Here is a 23,010-nt window from a genome sequence, read left to right as displayed (position 1 = left end):
CCGCACGACCGCCCACCTCACAGATGCCCTCGTACCTCACGCAGGGACCATCCTCCCAGCCCCAGTCACCACATATGTTTTCCCCGGATTCCTCCTCAGCTCCCGGCCGTCCTCGCCCTGGGACCCCATACGCCAAAATGGTGGGCACCCCGAGACCGCCCCCTGGGGGTGGTGGATCCACCACGCCCGGCAGAACTCTCTGTCGGAGATGCAGGAAAAGGGGAGGGAGGCCTTCCCCGGCCCACGGGAGTCGTTTGTCTTGCCCAAGTTCTGTAATGCTGACCCCTATGCTAAGATGCCAGCCACCCCAGGCCCCCCGACCCCTTGCTAAACACATGGGACCCGCCAGGGTGGCCCTTCAGGACTGGTTGAGCAGCAGCAACACCAGCAGGTCAGGCACAACATGATGAGCCTCCTTCTGGAGGAGAGACTTTTCCAGGATGGGCGGACACCGAGCCGAGGTCTACCAGCGCATGTCTCACAACCGCATGATCCTCTCGGACCCTACTCCAGGCCCTTGCTCACTCCCATCCCTGGCAGCAAAGATCAGGCCTCCGTCCCGGTGTTCAAAGCCCCATGCCTCCCCAGCAGTCCCAGCAAGAGCCCTACGGTGGCCCTATGCCTGGGGGACTTAAACGAGGGCCATCTGATGGCTTTCCCAAGGATACAGGCCGACCCTTACGCCCAGCCTCTCACCCCGGCCACCCATGGGGGAAGGGTTCCCCAACGAGCCGAAGATGATGCCGCCAAACCCAGGAGGCCATTTCTCTCAACCATGCCAATGATTAGAACACCCTCACAGAAACCCGTATGCACAAGTGCCATCTACCCCGAGACCGGATTATTCACAGCAGATGTCTGACCTTTCGCCCAACACCAGGCACCCCAGACCTCACTCTGATAGCTATGCTCAACCTCCCGGACCCAAGGCCACACTTGGATCCTCATACCTGCAGACGCCGCCTAGCCTTCGTCTAGACCAGTTCCCCAGCAGCACCCACCCAATCACAGACCGTCTCCATCTCACTCCATGGATCCTTATGCTTCCATGCCAGGTACCCAGACCAGCCCCAGGGGATAGGTTTCCCAAATCCCCCCGGTAGTCAAAGGAACATGGACCCGTATGCCCAACAACCCGGAACACCAAGACCGCTCCTCGCTGACCCTACGCACAAGCTCCAGGGACGCCGCGGCCAGAAGCAGGCCCTGATGCTTCAATCGACTATGCTCCAGACCGACACCCATGTCCCAGCTCCCCAGCTGACCCATTCTCCACCAGTCTCCGGGCAGGGTGCAGGACGGGTTTGCCTGTACAAGCGCCAGGGCTCTCAGACAGCTAAGCCCCGGGAATGTCGGAAGAAAGTTTCTCTCTGCCGCAGTCGAATCATCACGGTGGTCAACGCAGATTCACGAATCCCTTTGAACTGGGTCCAATGACACTTATGCCCAACTTCGGAAAGGCAGGCCCATGATATCCCTCAGTCTAGCAGCACCGTTGACACTCAGAACAGCATGCTACCAACCTGGGAGACACTGAGGAGAAGCTCAGACAGGTATTATTGCATTTGGTTGAGACACAATAACACTCACATGGGTAACACTTGAATTGCCATGAAGCCTTCTTCTGTTTGCATAGTTATTGCGCAGGTGATTAGCATTCTGCAGCCAATATGGCAGTGCATGTAGGTGCAACGTGAACATTTTTTGCTTCTCTGTAAGGATCTCCTCTAAATTACAATGAATACGTACATGATGTAACTTGCTAAAGTGTACCGGTGCTCTCCCCCCGCAGCCGCAGAGACTGCGCCAGCAGATCCTTAGGCAGCAGCAACAGAAGTCTGCCATCCGGCAAGAGAAAGGACTACTACAGGAAACTGTTGCAGCCCAGCCCGGGACGCCCCGCCACTGGTCACATGAAGATCCCGCCCCACAGAATGACATGTTCGGCAGACCACCACCACTTACCCAGGACCCATGAGAGAGGTCAGAGGTTCCCTGGTACCTTTCTAGGGGACCAGCGAGAACACTTCCCCAATGAGGGCCAGTATGCCAGACCCCACTTCCCCAGGGACATGGGCAACATGGCATGAGGCCACAAGAAATGAGGTTAGTTGAATTTGACAGCATAGATTTCACTCAGCTGTAGTTTGTTCAAACCTTCTTTGTATGCACAGGGTCTTTACCCATATTCAGCTGTATATTTGTATAATTGGCTTGCAGAATTGATTGCTCCCCTTGAAACGATTAAATTAATACAATTATGTTAAACATGCTCGAAATGTGGAATGAAGTGTCATTATTGAAGTCCCACTTAGTGTAATCTTCTTATTGAAGATGTGTGTAGGGAGCAATTCAGTGCTGTTGTGTTATGCCTGGGATGTAGTCATGGATAAGCATTTGACAATGTGTTGTCCATCTTTTCTACTCAGGTTTGGATTCCCTCCCAGCGCTCAAGGATCCCTTCAACCAGGCCAGGAGCAACACTTCCTCAGGCCCTTAACCAGATGCCCGGCGGGCCCATGGTCGACAATGTTCCACCCCAGATGAGAATGTCCCACTCGGTGGACTTTTCCAGGGGGGTCATGGGGGTCAACACCCCAGATGGGGCTCCCCCAGCCCTTCCCCCACAGGGCTTCCTGTCCAGCAGCAACAACATCATGGGTCAGCCGTTCATCGAGCTCCGTCACAGGGCCCCTCAGAACAGGATGGGATGCCCTTTGGGCATGGACCTCCAAATGTCATGGACCCCTCCAACCAGCCCCAGATACCACCCCAGGGCTTCATGGAAAGGCCAGGAGATGGGCTTCGCTGGGCCCAGTTATCCAGAATGATGGACCCATGATGGACAGACCTTCCCAGGGATCGGTCGTTCACACACACATGTCGGCTAGTATGGAGAACCTGCACCAGCAGCAGACTGAAGTCCCAATGACCATGGGGCAGCGACAGCATCCTTCCTGAATAGGTCACTCAGCCACCCTGTCACTGGTGAGCCACTCAATGCAGCGCCATCTAGTATGCTCTTGCCTGGGTCTAGCACCGGTCAACGGAGGAGACTCAGATACCAGTGGAGACGGAATTGAGGAAAAACTTGGACGCTGAAGACTCCGCAGTAAAGGACCTTGAAGATGTGGATGGGTCAAAGACCTGGTCGATCTGAACCTGAACCTGGACCCGGATGATGGCAAAGACCTTGAACTGGGACCCAATGACCTGCACCTCGACGACTTCTCATGTCAGGGAAGTTTGAGGGAAGTTTGACCTCATCGCCTACACGGACCCCGAGCTCAACCTGGATGACAAGAAAGACATGTTCAGTGAAGAAGATCTGGACCTGGGCGACCCTATGGAGGACCACCAACAGGGTGAGACCTCAGACCTCCAGAAAGCCTTGTCGGAGAAGAGGAAAGGCAGCGTGGATGGCGCAGCCACCTCGTCCCGATCCGGGGGGAAATCTGACAAACCGGAGGCCAATGAAGCGAAAGAGACCTTGGACATGTTTAAAACCGAGGATACAATCAAAACGGAGGTCAAAGATGAACACGTGCAAAACCAGGACCAGTCTCTCTGCAGTGGCCCGATGAATGACAACAGAACCATGACAAACCAAGAGGGTGCAGGGCTGTATGAGCAGGCTGACTCCGGCTCAACTCCGGTCCTCTCCTGCCTTCTGATCAAAGAAAAACTGGAAAACACTGGGTTTGGCCCAAACTGCTCTCCTCACCAAGGGGACATGGCTGCCCAGGCCACCGGGCTACACCCAAGCACCGGCATGCTGATGCTACCTAGGCAACACGCCCAAGACAACAGGCTCAATCCCAGCGTGGCTATGGGACATCGGGTGAGCCCCACGTTGGTTCAGAGCAGACTTTCAATGGGAAACCTCATCTCAGGGGGCAACCACAGCTTCGGGGCCTCAGCCAACCAACAGGTGGAGCTCAACCTAGCCATGGTTGGAGCCGGTCAGCAGCCCACTGCCCACGGCCTGAACCCCCAGGGCCAGCAGGGCATGTTCCCCCAACAGCAGGGCCCCTCGCTGGGGCAGGCCGGCCCACAGAACAGGCCTCTGCTGCTGGAAGAGCAACCCCTCCTCCTACAGGACCTGCTGGACCAGGAGAGGCAGGAGCAGCAGCAACAGAGGCAAATGCAGGCCATGATCCGACAGCGCTCCAGCGACTCCTTCTTCCCCAATATGGGTAAGGGCATTGAGCTTCAGATAGACATGTCTACTGTTTTGGTCACCCGTTTCATTTAGTCACACACATTACCAGGGTGTTGTCAGATTAGTTATCTGGGGGTTTTGTAGTCATTTTGCATGGTCATCCTTTTTGGTATAAATGTGGAATGTCGAGCCATTTCAGTTGGAGCCCCATGCTTTATTAAAGATTTTGAGGGAAAAGAAGTACTTGACATTTGTTCAATTGTAATTTGAGGAACAGAATGTTGGACTTAATTATTTTTTATGAAGAGACACTTTTGGGAGTCTTACTTCACCAGTGTTCCATCCATCATTTTGACATGGCACTTGTTAGGGGTGGCTTCTTTTGAAATGGCTTAAAAGAAGGTCAACTAGCTACGATTAAGTGGACTTCTTTATTTTTTTGCAGACTTTGATGCCATCACGGACCCGATCATGAAGGCCAAGATGGTAGCTCTGAAGGGAATCAATAAAGTCATGGCTCAAAACAGCATGGGAATGCCCCCAATAGTCATTAACAGGTAAGACAAAAGCTCACCCTAATGCTAGCTCATTATTTGTGCTTGTGGGTAATGTACATTCATTTAAAGGCTTTTTGTAATACTCTCTTGGTCTGTCCGAAACACTATTGAGAAGCTTAGTATTGGATTGGAAATATTTAGAAGTAKATGTAATGTTCCCTAAAACAACGATTCCCTCATTTGTCTTTGTGGCAGAATTCAGCAGACGCCAGGAGCACATGGACCAGATGCTGCCGCCACTCTGCCTCAACATGTGCTTGGACAGGTAAGCATTGTGAATCAACCACTGTCTGTCTGTTTCATCTATTTTGCTAAAAAACAAGGCCTCATTACCATTTGTAATTTTTTTTTGCAGGACGGGAAGTTGGCTCCACAGATGGCAAGACCAAACCCCCCAAATTTTGGACCTGGATTTGTCAGTGAGTGGACAACCCAACGTTTTTTAATTTGATCATGACATCCTTATTCACTTCAACCAAATGATTAATCATAGACCATTCTTTAGGTTTCTTCAGTATTTCATATGTTGACCACCATATCCAATCCAGGGTCTATTCGATTTCACCTATATTCCTTTGAGATTTATAAATCCAAAGTAAAAATGTCGCCTAACCCAGTCTTGTCTCCCAGACGACAGCCAGAGGAAGCAGTATGAGGAGTGGCTCCAGGAGACCCAGCAGCTGCTCCAGATGCAGCAGAAGTTTCTAGAAGATCAGATTGGGGCCCACAGGAAGTCCAAGAAGGCCCTGTCGGCCAAACAGCGAACCGCCAAGAAGGCGGGCCGGGAGTTCCCTGAGGAGGACGTCGAGCAGCTGAAGCATGTGACCGAGCAGCAGAGTGTGGTGCAGAAGCAGTTGGAGCAGGTAGCTAACTAAATGTAGCAGGAGTTAATTACCGCCATTCCATGTTGAAGGTTTTGAAAATATTGAGATCTTGGATTTGGCTTATGTTTTCTATATTACAAGATTTTACGACTTTACATGGCATAATCTGTAACATGATTGGAAATTCTGAGTACCTAAATAATGTAAAGAAAGAGAGCGGTTGTAGTCATTCACCTTGAAGAGGTGGATAAGAAAAGGGAATCATATCTTAAGCCACCTGAATAGGCTGATTCTCTCTGGAATCTTTGAGGGTCTACTTTGGGATTTGCCTCCAACCCTTTTGGTTTTAAGCACCTGTATCCTTTTGGATTCTATCTTATAGATTTTCTCTTGAAGTTAAACCTTTGTTGGCGGCTCTTTATCACGTCTTTGCTTTGTATTCCCGTCCCCTCAGAAATGGGAAAACATCTCAATTCTGACAGTCTAAAACTTGATTATGACCATGAACTTTTTGGGTTAAATGTCCTCCTCCTTGGCAACACACACCGAACACACAAAGCTTAATTGCTGCAATAGATCTGCTACTTTTATTTGTATTTATTTTATTTAACCTTTATTTTACTAGGCAAGTCAGTTAAGAACAAATTCTTATTTACAATGGCAAAACACCTATCACGACAAGAGACAACACAACAAAGAACTGCTTGTTTTATTGAGAATCAAGGGAAACATTACGCCCGAAAACAAACCTTTTGACCTTTTCTTAGCAACAAAGGGGCGACATCGCTAATTATTTCCAACTGTTGTGACCTTTTCACTGTGGCAAGGCGTGAGACTTCACTGTCGCATGAAGACCACAGGAGACAGCAGACATGATTTATTCTGTGACATTAACACAGTCTACTCTGTCAACATTTTCACAAGGCTTTTTTAATAAGAGGTTTTACTAAGTAACTGCCAAAATAAAAGAAACACCAACATATAGTGTCTTAACGGGGTGTTGGGCCACCATAACAGCTTCAATCCACCTTGACATACACTACTGTTCAAAAGTTTGGGGTCACTTAGAAATGTCCATGTTCTTGCTCCAGATACTCAACTAGTCTAAAGGCCAGTTGTATTTCTTCTTTAATCAGTACAACAGTTTTCAGCTGTGCTAACATAATTGCAAAAGGGTTTTCTAATGTTAAATTAGCCTTTTAAAATGATAAACTTGGATTAGCTAACATAACATGCCATTGGAACACAGGAGTGATGGTTGCTGATAATTGGCCTCTGTACGCCTATGTTTCATAAAAAAATCTGCCGTTTCGAGCTACAATAGCAATTTACAACATTAACAGTGTCTACACTGTATTTCTGATCAATTTGATGTTATTTTAATGGACAAAAAATGTGCTTTTCTTCCAAAAACTTTTGAACGGTAGTGTAGATTCTACAAGTGTCTGAAAATCTATTGGAGGGATGCGATAACATTCTTCCACAAATTCCATCAGTTGGTGTTTTGTTGATAGTGGTGGAAAACGCTGTCTAGGGCAACTCCAGAGTCTACTATAAGTGTTCAATTGGTTTGAGATGTGGTGACTATGACACACACCCTTTAAACCCCCTATGCTCCTTTGAGACCCTCTTTCAAAGTCATTGAAATCTCTTCTAGCCATGYTAGACAAAATAATGGCCAACTGAGCATTTTTATGCATGACCCTAAGCTTGATGGGATGTTAATTGCTTAATTAACTCAGGAACCACACGCTTTCAATAGACTTTGTATCACTCATTTACTCAAGTGTTTCCCTTTTTGGCAGTATATTCTAAGATATTATGATAATGTTATTTACTTGGTAATGGTTCAATCTGATTTCTTGTGAGTAGTGAATTCATTGAAACATGTACTATATCACTAAGCATTCTCTAGTTCCAGGTAATTGCCAATTTTATGGAGGCATAAGTAACAGAAAATAGTATTTGATCACTCTGTTCTTTCTGTGATTGCCATGTAAATACCAATTCTAATTGGACTGGATACAAAAGTGGTGCCTAAAAATGTTTCTCAATGCCTTCTTGGACTGTGAAGAATTGGGTGGGATCCCTTCAATCTGCTCACATTTCTCTGTTTTCTTTTTCCTCTGTTTTATTTCTCTCTGGTAGATTCGGAAACAGCAGAAAGACCATGCAGAGCTGATAGAGGAGTACCGTGTCAAGCAGCAGCAGCAACGGCCAAGTCTCCAGGCTCCTATGATGCCAGGGATGCCACCCATGCCTGTGATGCCTACTCAAGCTGCCCCTATGATGCCCGGAGCGCCCCCTATGGGCCAGCCCATGATGGGGCCCATGATGCCAATGCAGCCCCACCCCAGCCAACATAACCCTGCCCGCATTCCCAACATGCCAGGCTGGCACCCAGGGGGAGCCCAAGGACTGATGGGAGGCCCAGGTCCAAGAATTCCAGCTCACATGCCCCCACAGATGCCCCATGCCAGCCCTGCCCAGTTGCCACCGCCCCAGTTACCACCCCAAGCCCAACTACCACCACAGCCCCCACCCTCAATGGTGCCTGGCGCAAAAGCTACACCAACGGGAAACGGAACAGGTGCCCAGGGAGCCAGCGGAGCTAACGGTGGAAGTGGTGGCAACAGCCTCGCTGTGAAATTTGACGACAACAACCCATTCAGTGAGGGCTTCCAGGAGCGCGAGAGGCGGGACCGCCTGAGGGAGCAGCAGGAGAGACAGCGGGTCCAGCTTATGCAGGAGGTGGAGAGGCACCGGGCCATGCAGCAGCGGCTGGAGATGGAGCAGCAAGGCCTGGGTCTGGGGCCTACTGGGCTCCCATCCGGCTCTGGAGCTACAAACCCCGGAGGGGATAGCCTGGCCCACATGCCATTCTACAGTACTGATCTGCCCCAAGACTTCATGCAACCCTCTAGGCCTCAACAACAGCAGGGGCAGCTAGGGCCCATGTTCCCCGAGCAGAGCAACATGCAGCCAAGCTTCACCACCACTGGCGTGCCACTCCCAGGTCAGGGATTCATGCCGGATGGTGAGCGCAGGTCCATGCCTGGGAACAGGGCATTTGGTAGTCCCGAGATGGGTCCCAATTTCCAGTCCAAAATCCCCATGCTACAGGGGCTTAACTACCCTCCTGGACAGCCCCGTCCCGCTGGGTTCAGAGGCCGTGGGATGATGCCTCAGGTTGGGGGCGAGGGACATGGACCCCCGTTCGGAATGGACTCATCCACCCCCCTACCTCCCAACTACCCCGGCTCAGGCCAGTCCTTGATCCAGCTCTACTCCAACATCATCCCAGAGGAGAAGGCCAAGAAGAAGAGGAACAGGAAGAAGAAGAGAGACTCTGTCGACGACGCAGACTCAGTCAAGACCCCATCCACTCCCCACTCAGACCTCTGCGCCCCACTGACTCCCTCCCACGTGTCTGACACCTCATCCACCCCCACCCGGAGCCTCAGCATTCCTGGAGAGCAGGATCTGTCTGATCTTTTCCTCCCTGTGGGGTCCTCGGGTTTGGCCCCCTCCTCAGAACTGGAGAGGCAGCTCTCGGGCAGCAGCTTAGCCCAGGGTGGGCTCTCCAACATGGGCTCGGAGAATGACCGGGCCTCCCTGTTTGACGAAACCCTCCAAATCAAGCTGGAGAGGATAGAGACTGAGTGCAGAGGGGCCGTGGCAGCCAACGAAGGGTCTGCCTTGCGGCACGGTCCCCGAGCCGGGGGGATAGTGAAGGAGGAGGAGGGAAGCGAGGGGGGACTCTCTTCGCCACTCCATGGCACCAAAGGGGGTGACGCAGGGAATGAGCTGCTTAAGCACCTGCTGAAGAACAAGAGTACGCCCCCGCCAGGTGCCAGTGCCAACCAGACCCCTCCCACACAGCAGATGTCCTGCAACAGCCTTAGCTCAGAGCAGGAGGCCTCGGCAGACCTCAAAGCCACCGCCAGGCCGGCCTCCACCACCAACAACATGGTGAGAAGGGAAAGACCACATTCACACAGACACTATAATCATCACACCCATAGGATACTACATGTTCTGAAATCAAACTATTTGGGTATAAAATGCACAAAAAATTGCTATTCAGTACTACATTCCTAAAGAAAGCCCTTTGTTGTGTCTATAATAGTAGCTCACATAGTAGCTCACCAACCTTGCTTGTATCATTGTATTTTCCCAGACTCCCCCACACAGTCAGCTGACAGGAAGCACAGAGCTTCTAGAACCCTCGGTTCCGGCACAGGGCAAAAGGAAGCAGCAACGCAACAAACGGACGCCCAAAAACGGGGCAGAGAAACCGCCGTCACGCTACAAGAGGAGGAAGAAGGAGGAAGAGGAGAGGCAGATCGGTTATTCCAGTACTGACAGTCTGACCCAGCTCAAACGGGTACATGTCATAGTAGTCAGACACCAAACAGTGTTGAATGTGTTGATTAGCTTGTGTTAATTGAATCTGCAGTGGCGATTTTAGCATGTAAATCTTGGTGGGGCAAACTCAACAAAAAAAAATGTTTTATGCATGCCAGCAAAGCCACTACACAACACATGAATTGCACTTTAACGGTGACAAACAGTGCCCACAAACTGTTAGGGACTACATAAAGTTGTCCCAACAACAGATCTTTCTTTTCAGCACCATGGAGTGAATCCTTACCACTGTTACACCTGGTTATCAGTGGAGTCTTGTCTGGCAGCGAAACAGTTCATTCAGACTCATTTACTGCCTTTAAAAAAAACATTGCTGCTATGGTTGACCTGCTTAAACAAATGTGGTTTTGACTGGCAATTGAGATGTACAAACTATGGCATAAGGGGAGGATAAGAGGCAATCCGTAATTTCGATTAAGACATTAATGAGCGAGCTAAGACGGACATAGTCAATATAACTATTTTTTTCAGCACTTTTGAAATGTACAGCGACAGAATTCAGAACATGGGCCGTTAAGAGTATTATCCCTGTACACCAAGTCAGGACCGTAGGATAAATAAAAGGGGCATAATAAGCAGACCATGAAAGCTCTTACAATATTCGATGATGACATTTCTCTAAAATAGGCTTTAGGCTACATGTGCACCACCAAGTCAGAATAGTAGGCTAAATTATGAAGGACAAAGGGACCAACTTATTAGGGTGAGGCACATGGGCTACTAACAGCTTACTACACAACATATACTTAGTATTACTTTCCTAGCTACAGTATACATATCTCCCTGGCATATTACATAATTTATGCAGCAGCATACAAGCCATTTTCCACTTACCTTGTTCTGTGCTCACTTGAACAGGAAGGTAGCGTGGCGATCCTTCTTGTGGGCAAATTATGTCATCAAAGTCTGGCATTCATGGTGCTTTCAAGACAACTGGGAACTAAGTTTGAATCATGACGTCAGTGATCTTCAGGTCGGAGCTCTAGAAAGAGGCCTGAGTTCCCGACTTGGATGACCGCTCAAAACGTATTTTCCCAGTCGGAGCTCGTTTTTTCCAGAGTTCCCAGTTGTCTTGACCGCGGCAGAAGTCTTGCTGGATTGACAGCATGGCCAATGTATTCAACCTTTTCTGGCCCATGGTGTTGCATGTGAATGTTTATCATTTTAAGCATGGAAAAGAGGCCCTTAAACACATACTTGGACTACACAGCTTCTCCACTGAATAGCAGGCTAACGTTAGTGATTGCGTTGCAAAGCTTGCAGTTAGCCACTGATTCCTTCCAAACCACTCATTGTTGAATTTGTGATTTCCAACTTTGTGTAATGTTTGTCCATTGGCCGTTTTATCTATAATTTCTCTTGATATGACAAGGATTTACCAGTAGATTGTTGACTTGATTCGTGATGACTGCTTGTCTAGCTTGCTTGCTACGATTTTGAAAGTATGATGTTGACATGATCAGTCCAAAGCTACGGTAGATATAACATGATTTGACGCCATTTTTTGAATTTATTTTTTTCAACTTTATTTAACCAGATAGGCCAGTTGAGAACAAGTTCTCATTTACAACTGCAACCTGGCAAAGATGAAGCAAAGCAATGCAACAACTACACAGAGTTACACATGGGATAAACAAACGTACAGTCACCTTGACCTTGAGCCTTCTTAGATTGGCACTTCTAATGTAAATCTATGGCAGCACCCAAGGGGCTTGAATTTTCTAGCTCTCCCGATCACGGCCAGTTGTGATACAGCCCAGGATCAAACCAGGGTCAGTAGTGACGCCTCTAGCGCTGAGATGCAGTGCCTTAGACTGCTGCGCCACTCTGGAGTCCCATAGGATGGGTCGCCACTGTGAATGTGTTGATTGGCTGATTGGTCTGGTAGTATAGCCAGGCCTAAAACAAATGTCTGTATTTTGATCATTTAAATTTTTTTATTTGATTGATGGTGTTTAATGTTGCAACTGTGTGGTGCCACTATGGGAAAATTAGCACTCAGGCTGCTGCTGGTTTTGTAGATCAACGTGTATCTGATATCTTCTTCTGCAGTTGCTTGGGCACAAACGTGGGTGTTATTTTGCTGTTTTCTGTTAACACACCTCATAAATTACTGTCATCTTAATATGTCATTACTTTAATTTAGGTTTAATTGAACGGTCCGTGGATTTTTAAAATAAGCACTCGGAATTTGTGGAAGGCATAAACAGAATATTACATGGAAAATATATAGTACTTTTTAGGTGAATAATAATAAAATAATTGCATGTCATTCAAATGATGAGTAGATATACCATTGGTTATGCAGCAGTGAACTATTCTGATTTTTGTCTTGACCTCCCAAGTCTCCGTACACTTTCGATAAAATTACTTCAGATAAAAACCGTCAATAGTTTTTATTCAATTTCTAGAACAAATTTGAATCCTGTTCAGTGCTTACCTCGAAATTTAAGCAGTGAGAAAGCCTTTGGCCTTACTTAACCCTCTTCTCTTCCTCCACAGCAGCTCTCTCTGCTGCCCCTGATGGAGCCCCTAATGGGGGTCAACTTTGCCCACTTCCCACCCTTCGGCAGCGGGCAGGTCAACGGGGAGAACAGGCTGTCGGGCTCCTTCGGCAGCGCCTCTCTGGACGGCGTGTCAGACTACTATTCACAGCTCATCTACAAGGTGAAGAGAGCACACCCTTAGGTCAAAAGTTGTGTAGGCACGTCCGTCTGTTTTTCAAGTGAAGAGTACAACAAGGTATATCATAGGAAAGGAATAGATTTAATAGAAAATAAAAAGGATACCCGCACACTGTTGAATGTTCCTGTATATTCAAACACATTTCCCTAGTTGGATCCAGTTAAAATGTTGTCTGCTTTGCCATTTTGTAGCAGAACAACTTGAGCAACCCACCTACCCCTCCTGCATCACTCCCACCCACGCCGCCTCCCATGGCGAGGCAGAAGATGGTCAACGGGTTCGTCACGGCCGAGGACCTGGCCAGGAAAGCTGCTGTCTTGGGCGCCCATGATGGTAAAGTGACTCGTGTTAAAAAATCACTTCGGAGAAGTAAMGCTGTGGTAATATTGTAGCGATTTAAAATATATTATATATATCAAAGATCTTTGCTGGCATTTTAATGTCAAGACTCATTTCTGTGATCTGAAAATAAAAAGGACAATCCATTTTTGTTTTTCAATGGCTGAAATATGTTTGTTGTTGAATTAACATTAGTGATCAAAGGACTGGGAGCCAAGCAGCTGCCTACAGCGTTCCGGACAGAGGAAGACCTCATGGCCCATGACATCACCCAGGGGCCCAAGACAGTGGACGTTCCCGCCTCGCTCCCCACACCACCCCATAACAACCAGGAAGAACTCAGGTGAGGACTTGCAAATCCACATTTCAATGGGATTTAGAGGCAGGATGGTTCCTACCTGGCTTCTGAACGAGTAACTATAGTAACTAATTTTGCTTCTGAGTGGAGTATTAAAGACTGACTTATATCCTGCTGTACTGCGCTGGCTCAGTGGTTGAACTAGTTTCCTTCATTCTGTGTACGTCCCAGGGGCCAGGACCACTGTGTAGACAGGGACACCCCCGACGGCTTTGTCCCCTCCTCATCCCCCGAGAGCGTAGTCGGCATGGAGATCAGCCGCTACCCCGACCTGTCAAAGGTCAAGGAGGAGCCCACCTCGCCTTGCTCCTCTCCCGTCATACCCATGCTGCCTAGCGCCAGCGGGAAAGGTAAGAATCACACATACACACCTTTCACTCCTGACTGAAGTAGAGGTACCAATAAATGGTAATTTAGAGTTCTGTTGAGTTAGAAGTTTTGCTTGTTAGTACTACTAATCATTAGGTAGCCATTGTATTGGTGAAGATCTTTAAGAATAATTCTCAGGCCAGGGTTATACAAGCATTTAAACTGCTGCTTTGTGTTAGTTCCTGTGTAATATTAGATTGTCTGGTTGTTTCCTTTAGGAACTGAGATAAAGCAAGAGGTCAAAACTGAACGCTCCTTCTTCGGGTCCCAGTTTGGACAGCCTCCATCCTGTGCCAAAACTGGCCTGGTATCCATAGAAATCACCTTGAATCCGGTCTCAGCGGAGGTGAGTGGCTAAACGCAACTGTAAACAACACATTTTTACTATTATAGTTTATTTCATGTTGTACACATTTGCAGCTATAGACTGAATTACAGTGGACATAGTGAATACACTACTGGGTAACAAAGCCAGACCATATTCAAGAAAGCTAATTTCCATGATAGTCTCACGTATATCTTCGGGCAGGGGTAGGCAACTAGATTCAGCCATGGGATGATTTTTGTCGGAGCAAATAGACGGGGGGGCAGGAAAATAATTATAATAATTTGCACATTGCAAATTGACTACAACTAAGACCAAAAAGAGCTTGTATTTGAAAATAATAATTTTATACCTTGATTATGTTGAGACACGATAACATGTTTATTTTTTTATTCGTGGGAATATTTGGGAACCGATTTCCTAAATTAAACAGTTTTTACAGAATTCCTGGTCATTTTAGTCCAAAACAAAATAATAAAATAGGTTTCCCACCCCAAAATACAAAAATCACTCGTGGGCCGGTTTTGGGCCATCTGTTGCCGACCCCTGGCATGGGGCTGTTGTATTGACCACCACTGGCTATAAACTTATTTGACTTACCTGACACTTCTGGACCTGCAGAACATCCCTGGCGTTGTGGCTGCGGTGGCCGATCTACTGTGTGTGACCATCCCCGGCAGCTACGAGGTGAGCCGCAGCCCAGAGCGCAGCTCCCTGGCCTTACTGGCTGGACTCAAGGTGCCTCAGACCCAGGGAATGGACCCCCTTCACGTATCCATGTTTCCCCAGCACCAGCAGCCCCCCACCATGAGGTCCCTGAGACCCCCCGGATCACCCAACCATCCCAGAATTAGCCAGCCGTTTCAGCCCATTGGCCCGCCCACCAGCGCAGGTCAGTACCCACCAGCAATCCAACTTTAATCTGCCGATGGTAACCACTGATAGTGATGGATGAAATTAGGTTTCTGGCTTCAGAGCTGGTAAAACGGTGGTGGCACCATATCTTTCAGTGAAATTATTTCACAAAAATCTATCTTACTCCATTTAAATTAATGTATTTATCACTGTCATGTTATCAACAGACTAACAATCAAATGGCATACGTTCCTAGCATAACTAGGAAACTTGTTCCTAAGCTTTTCATTTTGGTTATTTCAAAACATGATTTTTGAGTTTGTACAAGCTATTTTAGTAAATATCTTTTAGCTCAGGAAATGGCAGGCAAATAAGCACTGTGATTAAGTTATTTTCCCATTACCCTCAATAAAGGCAATTGGCTGTTTAGAACAGATTTTGGGCAAATGCTGGGCATGGAAACACCAGTCTGTGTGTGAGTCAGAAACCTCTCTACTCAGTGGATAGTCCCATCTAGCCTCGTATTGATCATGTCTGAGATGTGAAAAGTTAATGAAAGCCACTAATGATTGGGGAGGTTGAACCTGTTAGCTCTTTGGCTAATTTGATTGTGAGAAGCCCTTTTGAAATAACCCCAATGCAATCACAATATCTGTCTGTTTCCTTCTTGTTCAGCTGTCTTTCACCCAGGTGTTTTTTGTGATGAATTTATGTAAAAATGTGTTTTAGGTTCAGCTGCCAGGGGGGAGGGGCCTAAACCCCAGTGGTGCTGCCACTGCAAGGTGGTGGTTCTGGGAAACGGAGTGCGCAAGTCCACCAAAGACCTATCCTGCAGCAAACGGGTAAGCCCAAGATCAGTTGTTGCTCAACTGAAGCAAGTATTGTTACTTAATATGAACATGTTTAGTCATTTAAACTGCAAAAGCCTGAAATTAATTCCTATCGTATGAATATGAATTGTCAATTATGTTAAGTATTACCATAATACATTCACTAGTAGTGTACAGTAAACATTATCAGAGTTTTGTTGATATGGAATGAGATTTATCTAAGCCCAACAATAGTAATGAAATCAAGTAAAGCTAACTGCCGCGACGCACCATCTGATTTACCACGAGATGAGATGGCCTGAGTTGAGCATGATTTAATTATTTTAACAGCCAGGCTGTTTTAAATCAGGAGTTACCTTTTGATCTTCTCCTCCTGCCAGCCCATACATGTACAGACACACAAATTATTCAAATGTACCGACGACTTATGGAGTCAACACAAGGTCTGTGGCACCGCAGGCTCTTTGATCCATAGGTGGGGTGTCTGAAGATCACTTTGAGGAGTGCAAAGGGGATAATGGGGCYGCAGGTAGCCTAGTGGTTAGAGCGTTGGACTAGTAACCAAAAGATTGAATCCCCGAGCTGACAAGGTAAAAATCTGTCGTTCTGCCCCTGAACAAGGCAGTTAACCCACTGTTCCTAGGCCGTCATTTTAAATAAGAATTTGTTCTTAACTGACTTACCTAGTTAAATAAAGGTAAAATTAAAATAARGGTTGGTTCTAGACAGTGCGCGACTAATGCATGTTCAGAACAAGTGACCTGGTTCCTGGTCATTAAGGCAAAACGTTTTGCAACAGGAAAAAAAAGAGTGTTTCTTATTGGACAGGTTTAGTTGTCCTCCCCGTTTCCGAGCATTTCCTTAATTTTTGTGGCAACTGAACATGATGCTGACGTCTCTGCTTCCTGCAGGAGAGACCGAGCCAGGTCTTCTGCAGCCGCAACTGTTTTGTCCTCCACACCGCAGCCACACAGTCCAAAGCCACAGACAGTAAGGTGTGTATCTCTGTCTTGACTCTTTTTGAGAACCTCACTGACACCAGTATGGTAGGTAGACAGACGACAAGGCAGGATTGTTACAATAGGTTGTAGATTGCATGGATTTATGTGTTTTCATTTTAGCGCAGTCAAAAAGCAGGTGGAATCTTCTAACATGGTCTAACAATGACCACAGCTGGGCAAACAAAAATGCCATTGCTGAGAGTAATTAGCATGAGACTTTTCATTGGATTCCTAATGAGTAAACTCTCTTTCGCAGCCAAACATGTCTCCTCTCTTGCCTGAGTCGTCGGTCAAAGAGAGCCCGTCCAAGGTGCTCCACCAGTATAGCAACAACATGTCCACACTGGACGTCCACTGCCTGGCCCAGCTGCAGCCCAAACAGTCTGCCCCCTCCAGCCCTCCTCCCATCTCCTTCCCCACAGAGAAACCTAAGCCGGACACCCTCAAGATGACGGTCAAGCTCAAGCCAAGGCCCCGAGCAGTCCACTCTGCCAGCGGGGGTGGTGATGACATGTCGCCCCGCCACCACAAGCGCTGGAAGGGCCTGCGCTGGCGCAAGTGGAGTGTACACATCATGTTTCCCACTAGAGGCAGCCTGCTGTCCTCTCTGCCCGGTGAGGATGAGGTGGATGAGCTYCTGAGGAAGCTGGGTGCCTCTCTGCGTCCCGATCCCCTCCCCCGGGACCTGCGGCGTTGCTGCTTTTGCCAGGAGGAGGGCGATGGCATGACAGACGGGCCCGCACGCCTCCTCAACCTAGACCTGGACCTGTGGGTACACCTGAATTGCGCCCTGTGGTCATCTGAGGTGTATGAGACGCAGGCAGGTGCCCTGATCAACGTGGAGCTGGCACTGCGGAGGGGCATGGCGGTGCACTGCACCTACTGCCAGCAGACAGGCGCCACCAGTGGCTGCCACCGGCTGCGCTGCGGCAACGCCTACCACTTCACGTGCGCGCTCAAGGCCCAGTGCACCTTCTTCAAGGACAAGACAATGCTGTGTCACCTGCACCGGCCCCGTGGCATCGGCAGTGGCGATGGGAGAGGAGGCGACAGGGCCGTGGCGCCCGCCACTACCCACCACGACCAGGAGCTGCGATGCTTCACAGTGTTCCGCCGCGTCTATGTGCAGCGCGATGAGGCGCGGCAGATGGCCAGCATCGTGCAGCGTGGCGAGCGCCGACACACGTTCCGCGTGGGAAGCCTGGTGTTCCACACCGTGGGTCAGCTGCTGCCCCAGCAGATGGCTGCCTTCCACTCAGCGAACGCCATCTTCCCCGTGGGCTACCGGGCCAGCCGCATCTACTGGAGCACACGCCAAGGCAACCACCGATGCCGCTACCTGTGCTCGGTGGAGGAGAACGAGGGCCAGCCGGAGTTTGTGGTGCGGGTGATAGAGCAAGGCTACGATGACCTGGTGCTCACCGGCGCCTCACCCAAAGGTAAGAGGGCAGGGTGGGGTGAAAAATCGACCTGGGTCAAATACATGGGGTGAAAAAGTCAAATACTTCAGGTCCACTTATGTCCAAAATGTGCAAACAATTCGAAAGCTACATCAAACTCACCTCAAATACTTTGACAAATGCATTTGTCTGGTGTAGAAACAGGGTGAAGGATGGTTAGAAAACCAGCCAAAATATGGGTTAAGGTTAGATTTACACAAAGTAAAACTAGACACATCCTGATAAATTATACTAGTAACATCTAGTTACCCTGACTGTTGAATCTCCCCTCTGTGTTATAGGTGTATGGGACAAGATTCTAGAGCCTGTGGCTGACCGGCGTAACGAATCAGGAACTCTGAAACTGTTCCCCGTCTACTTGAAGGGAGAGGACCTGTTTGGATTCACCGTCACCGCCGTCACCAGGATCGTAGAATCGGTAAGAGCAGAGATGGCAAGAGAGAGTAAAATGAATAGTCTGAGAGAGTTGAACGTTTTAGGTGGGTGTACAGTATAGCAGTTTGGTTTTGACTTTTTTACACTTTTGTTAAAAGCTCCAATGCAAAATAACTTCAACTCCATGAAGTGCTTTAAAGGAAAAGGCTTTCCATATGCACTCTAAGTACTTTGATGAAAGGTTCTCCATCAAACACACTTTAGTGTTATCTGACTTTGCAGTTGATTATGAAAGCACTTTTTCAGTCTAAGGTTAAGTGGTGGAAGAGATGTATTTRATAAACTCCCTGTAGGAAAAACAGTTCAATAAATCCACTCATGTATCTTAATGGAAACCTGAAATGTACTATTAAKGTAAGATGAATACTTAATTGCAGCTTGTAATTAACAACTATTGGTTATTATTGACCCATTTTAATGGATTGAACTGCTTGAAAATGTAAAAAATATATATATTTGTGTGTGTGCAGCTCCCCGGAGTGGAAGCCTGTGACAGATATACTTTCCGGTTCGGACGCAACCCTCTCATGGAGCTCCCCTTGGCCATAAACCCAACTGGCAGTGCCCGCTCAGAACCCAAGGCCTGCAGCCATGTCAAGAGGTTGGTGTTAAGGTATTCTGTGTCATTTTACACTTAAGTTCCTGCCATGTTTGTTTCGGTTGATCACTGTTTTATCTCTGCAACACTTTGTTCCATCCACAACAAGGTGTTCGCTCTCTCTAATTCAGTATCCTCTTTCTTTACACATTTTGTTCTTCCTTATGCTTTAACTTCACTGCTGCCTACTTGAAGTCAAAACAGGTCATCTTTCAGCTTGAATTTGTTTAAATCACTGGACAGCTCAGTAACAAAAGATAACTGCCTTCCCTCATCACTGTTTTCTTGAAATAGTCATCCTTCAATGTCACATCTGTTTTCAGTCAGCATTGTACATCTTACTGTCTTAGTGCCCTGATGACGCATAAGTGACACATTAGCGCTATAATGACACATTCGCTGTAAAATAATGCTAATGTTAAACATCCTGGGTTCCTGGAATGGTACTTACCGTTATCTGCTCCCAGCCACACATTAACTGCCTTTCCACCCCAATAACTCTGGCTTGCTTCTCTTTTGGTGGAACACCGCTTTCCCCGGAGGACCCAAATGAAGCCTATTCCTGGACCTTTAAATGGAGATTATCCATTGGCCATGTCTGTTAGTCCAGAAAACCACCATAATGCAGTCCCACTTGCCATTCAATCACCTTTCCATCAATGTCATACATGCATAGAAATAGAATAAGTAGAATGGTAGTACTGTGTTTCTATTTCGATGGTCATATGCTACTTCCTGCGGGAATGCTTCAGGGTGTTGTATGTTTTGGCTCCTCCTCTTCCCATAGACCTCACACTTTGTCCAGCACCGGTATCGTCTCCTCTAAGTCCATGCAGACGGTTGGCAGCGTGGGTGTGGTGGAAGCACCGGAAGAGGTGATCCCCAAGCAGTTTGCATCCGTCCCCTTCCAGTACCGACGCATGAAAGCTGAGTGGAAGAGCAACGTGTACCTGGCGCGCTCCCGCATTCAGGTCGGCACCTCTGTCACTGTGCTAGGGCTACATGCAGACATGCACATTCAATATAATTGTCTAACTTATTCAGGCACAGAAGTATTTCAATCCATTTTGCTTGATGCACATTGATTGAATTGAATTCAATGGTTGCTTTTGTGGTAAGTAAGTACAAGTTACCTGTTGGGTTATAAGGGCATGATGTGAGGGCATGATATGGCATCATTTGATATCATTCATAGTGGTCGTTTGCTTTCAGATTCATTGAGTTCAGTGTTTGAGGTGTTGACCCTCACTGTTTCTGTCCTGGCAGGGGTTGGGTCTGTACGCCGCCAGGGACATTGAGTCCCACACCATGGTGATTGAGTACATTGGTACCCTCATTCGCAACGAGGTCGCCAACCGGATGGAGAAGATGTACGAATCCCAGGTGAGTTCAGAAACCATTGCCATATGTTTCCCACAAGACTAAATATCATCCCCCTTCATATCTGGCCTCTTAACATCTACATGATAGCATAAGAGAAGAATGGCAATGTTGTATCTTCCATGTTATTCCCTTGCTGTGGTGCAGAACCGTGGAGTCTACATGTTCCGTCTGGACAGTGAGCATGTTGTCGATGCCACCATCACTGGCGGACCAGCAAGGTAAGAGTTTCCTACGTTCAGAATACACCATTTGACCCTACTTGTGTTACATTTCAACGCTGTGTAAATGTCGCTAGCATGTAGGAAAGTCGTTTACCTTTGGCATCGTCCTCAGATACATCAACCACTCCTGCGCCCCCAACTGCATCGCCGAGACCGTGAGCTTGGAGAGAGGCGACAAGATCGTCATCAGCTCTTGCCGCAATATCCAGAGAGGAGAAGAGGTAAGATATCCTCCTTTCATTAGCAATATGCTTCGTTATTGAAAGTAGAGACTGGAGACACATTGCACTGTGGCTAGTGGCTACCTCAGCCATGTAACATCAGCTAATGTTTAAGAATGGTCTCGTCGTATCAAGCATGCATAGAATTGTGCATCGTTATCGTCAGTTTGTCATTGAAGTAATAAGCACCTGAAGTGTTGATCTGATTTCTCTCTCTCTCTCTCAGCTGTGCTACGACTACAAATTTGACCTGGAGGACGACCAGCATAAGATCCCGTGTCACTGTGGTGCGGTTAATTGCCGGAAATGGATGAACTAGAACATAGACAATTGGGGCAAAATACAGGCTACAACACTTCCAAATTATGGCGCACGCACATTCCTTATCTTTTTATATGCTTGTTGGTTCATCAGCTGAAAAACATTGTATTACTTAAACAAAGACAACTTATCAGGGCAAGACACTGACCGCAGAACTGTTAGAGAAGACTAAAGAGGAAAGGGGCATCGCAGGCACGAAGACAATTCTTTTTGAGGCTGAGAACCGAGTCTTTCACTTATATAAATGGATTAAGGGGAGGGTGTTTTGGGGTAGAATTCACCAGTTGACCAGGAGAGTTTTGTGCTGGCCACCGCCTTATTTAGTTATTGAGGCAGGTCCTCTGGATTATGAAATATATACAAATATATATATATACATATAGTTACAGAAATGTAGACACCACTGAACAAGGAATGTACAGAGAAGACTTCCTTAGGGACAAAGCTAAGGGATTATTAACTTGCACTAAAACAAATTTAGTCGAACATACTTGATTCCATGAGTCAGTTTTTTTCCTTTTATGTAAAATACGAGAATTTTTGTATTTATTATCGAATCACCGGCAAACTGCTGCCCAGGTTTTCAGTCTGATCAGAACGTGTTACTTTATACAAAGTGTAAATAGTCAATTAAGTAAACAATTGACCAAATGCTACCATGGCTGTTTGGGTGAATTACATTTTTTTTTGACAAAAGTATTTAAGAAGGATGTCATATCATTCTAAGAGTTTATGTGCTGTATAAAACTGTACAGAATGTGTAAAAAAAAAAAATCTAGAGTATTTTTGTTGTATTTAGAATTAAGTTGCGTTGTCAAATTCTGACCACTTGAAGAATATGCTTTGCGTTTAATTTTCCTTAGAACAATTTCTGTTTGCATTGACACGCGCAATCAAAGAATTGCAGAGAGCACCAATCACATCGAGACGACTGAAATCCTAACCCTAGTTAATCTGACGTGAATGTAGAATTAGAGAGAACTGTGAATTTAAGGTTGAAAGCCACCCATACCATCAGTTTGCTTCTTTAACTGTATGTGTACAGCAGTCACTCTGAGATTCACCTCATGCAGATAATGCTGTGCTTGGGGGGGAACAAATATTTTTTCTTACCAGTTGCAGGAGACTCAATTATGCTTTTCACATAAAATGATTTCTGTTTTTTGTTTACATTTCTTAAACATTCTGTTTAGTGCTGGCTAGTTGAGAAAAAAATATGCTACTGTATGATGTTTTTGATTTCTTTACACTCAATCACGAAAATTGGAATCTGGTACTAGAATTTCATTGACCAGTTTGAAATGAAGTTTTCATTTGTGTGCACAAAAGTTGGTATATTCAGTCTCGTTGTAATAAACAGTACATGGCATGATGTCTTTTTAAACTTTCAGAAGAATCAATTGTATATAATTTTCCATAATGGTTAATGAAATTTGTTTCTCGGATATTTTCTCCTCTTGTACAATATTCAGACCTCTTTAATAGTGTCTCTTTTCTTTGCCTGTATAGTAATGTCTAAAAAGCCTTTTTGAAGTATACAGCGTGTGATGGGGTTTGGAGTTTGGAATCAGATTTAGGATCATTTACAAAAAATAAAATATTTTACATCTTAAATTTGCGCTACGTTTCTCTGTGGGG

The 23,010-nt window shown here is 46.8% G+C and overlaps 1 pseudogene; it reads left to right on the top strand.

The window, feature by feature from the left end:
- Window positions 1–21: 21 nt before the first annotated feature.
- On the top strand, window positions 22–22,986 carry LOC111973505 (histone-lysine N-methyltransferase 2C-like; annotated as a pseudogene).
- The last annotated feature ends 24 nt before the right edge of the window (window positions 22,987–23,010 follow it).

The sequence above is a fragment of the Salvelinus sp. IW2-2015 genome, linkage group LG14 (genome assembly GCF_002910315.2).
Source record: "Salvelinus sp. IW2-2015 linkage group LG14, ASM291031v2, whole genome shotgun sequence".
NCBI classification, from domain to species: Eukaryota; Metazoa; Chordata; class Actinopteri; order Salmoniformes; family Salmonidae; genus Salvelinus; species Salvelinus sp. IW2-2015.
Note: the sequence above shows the minus strand (reverse complement) of the source record. Positions and strands in the feature narration are given on the sequence as shown.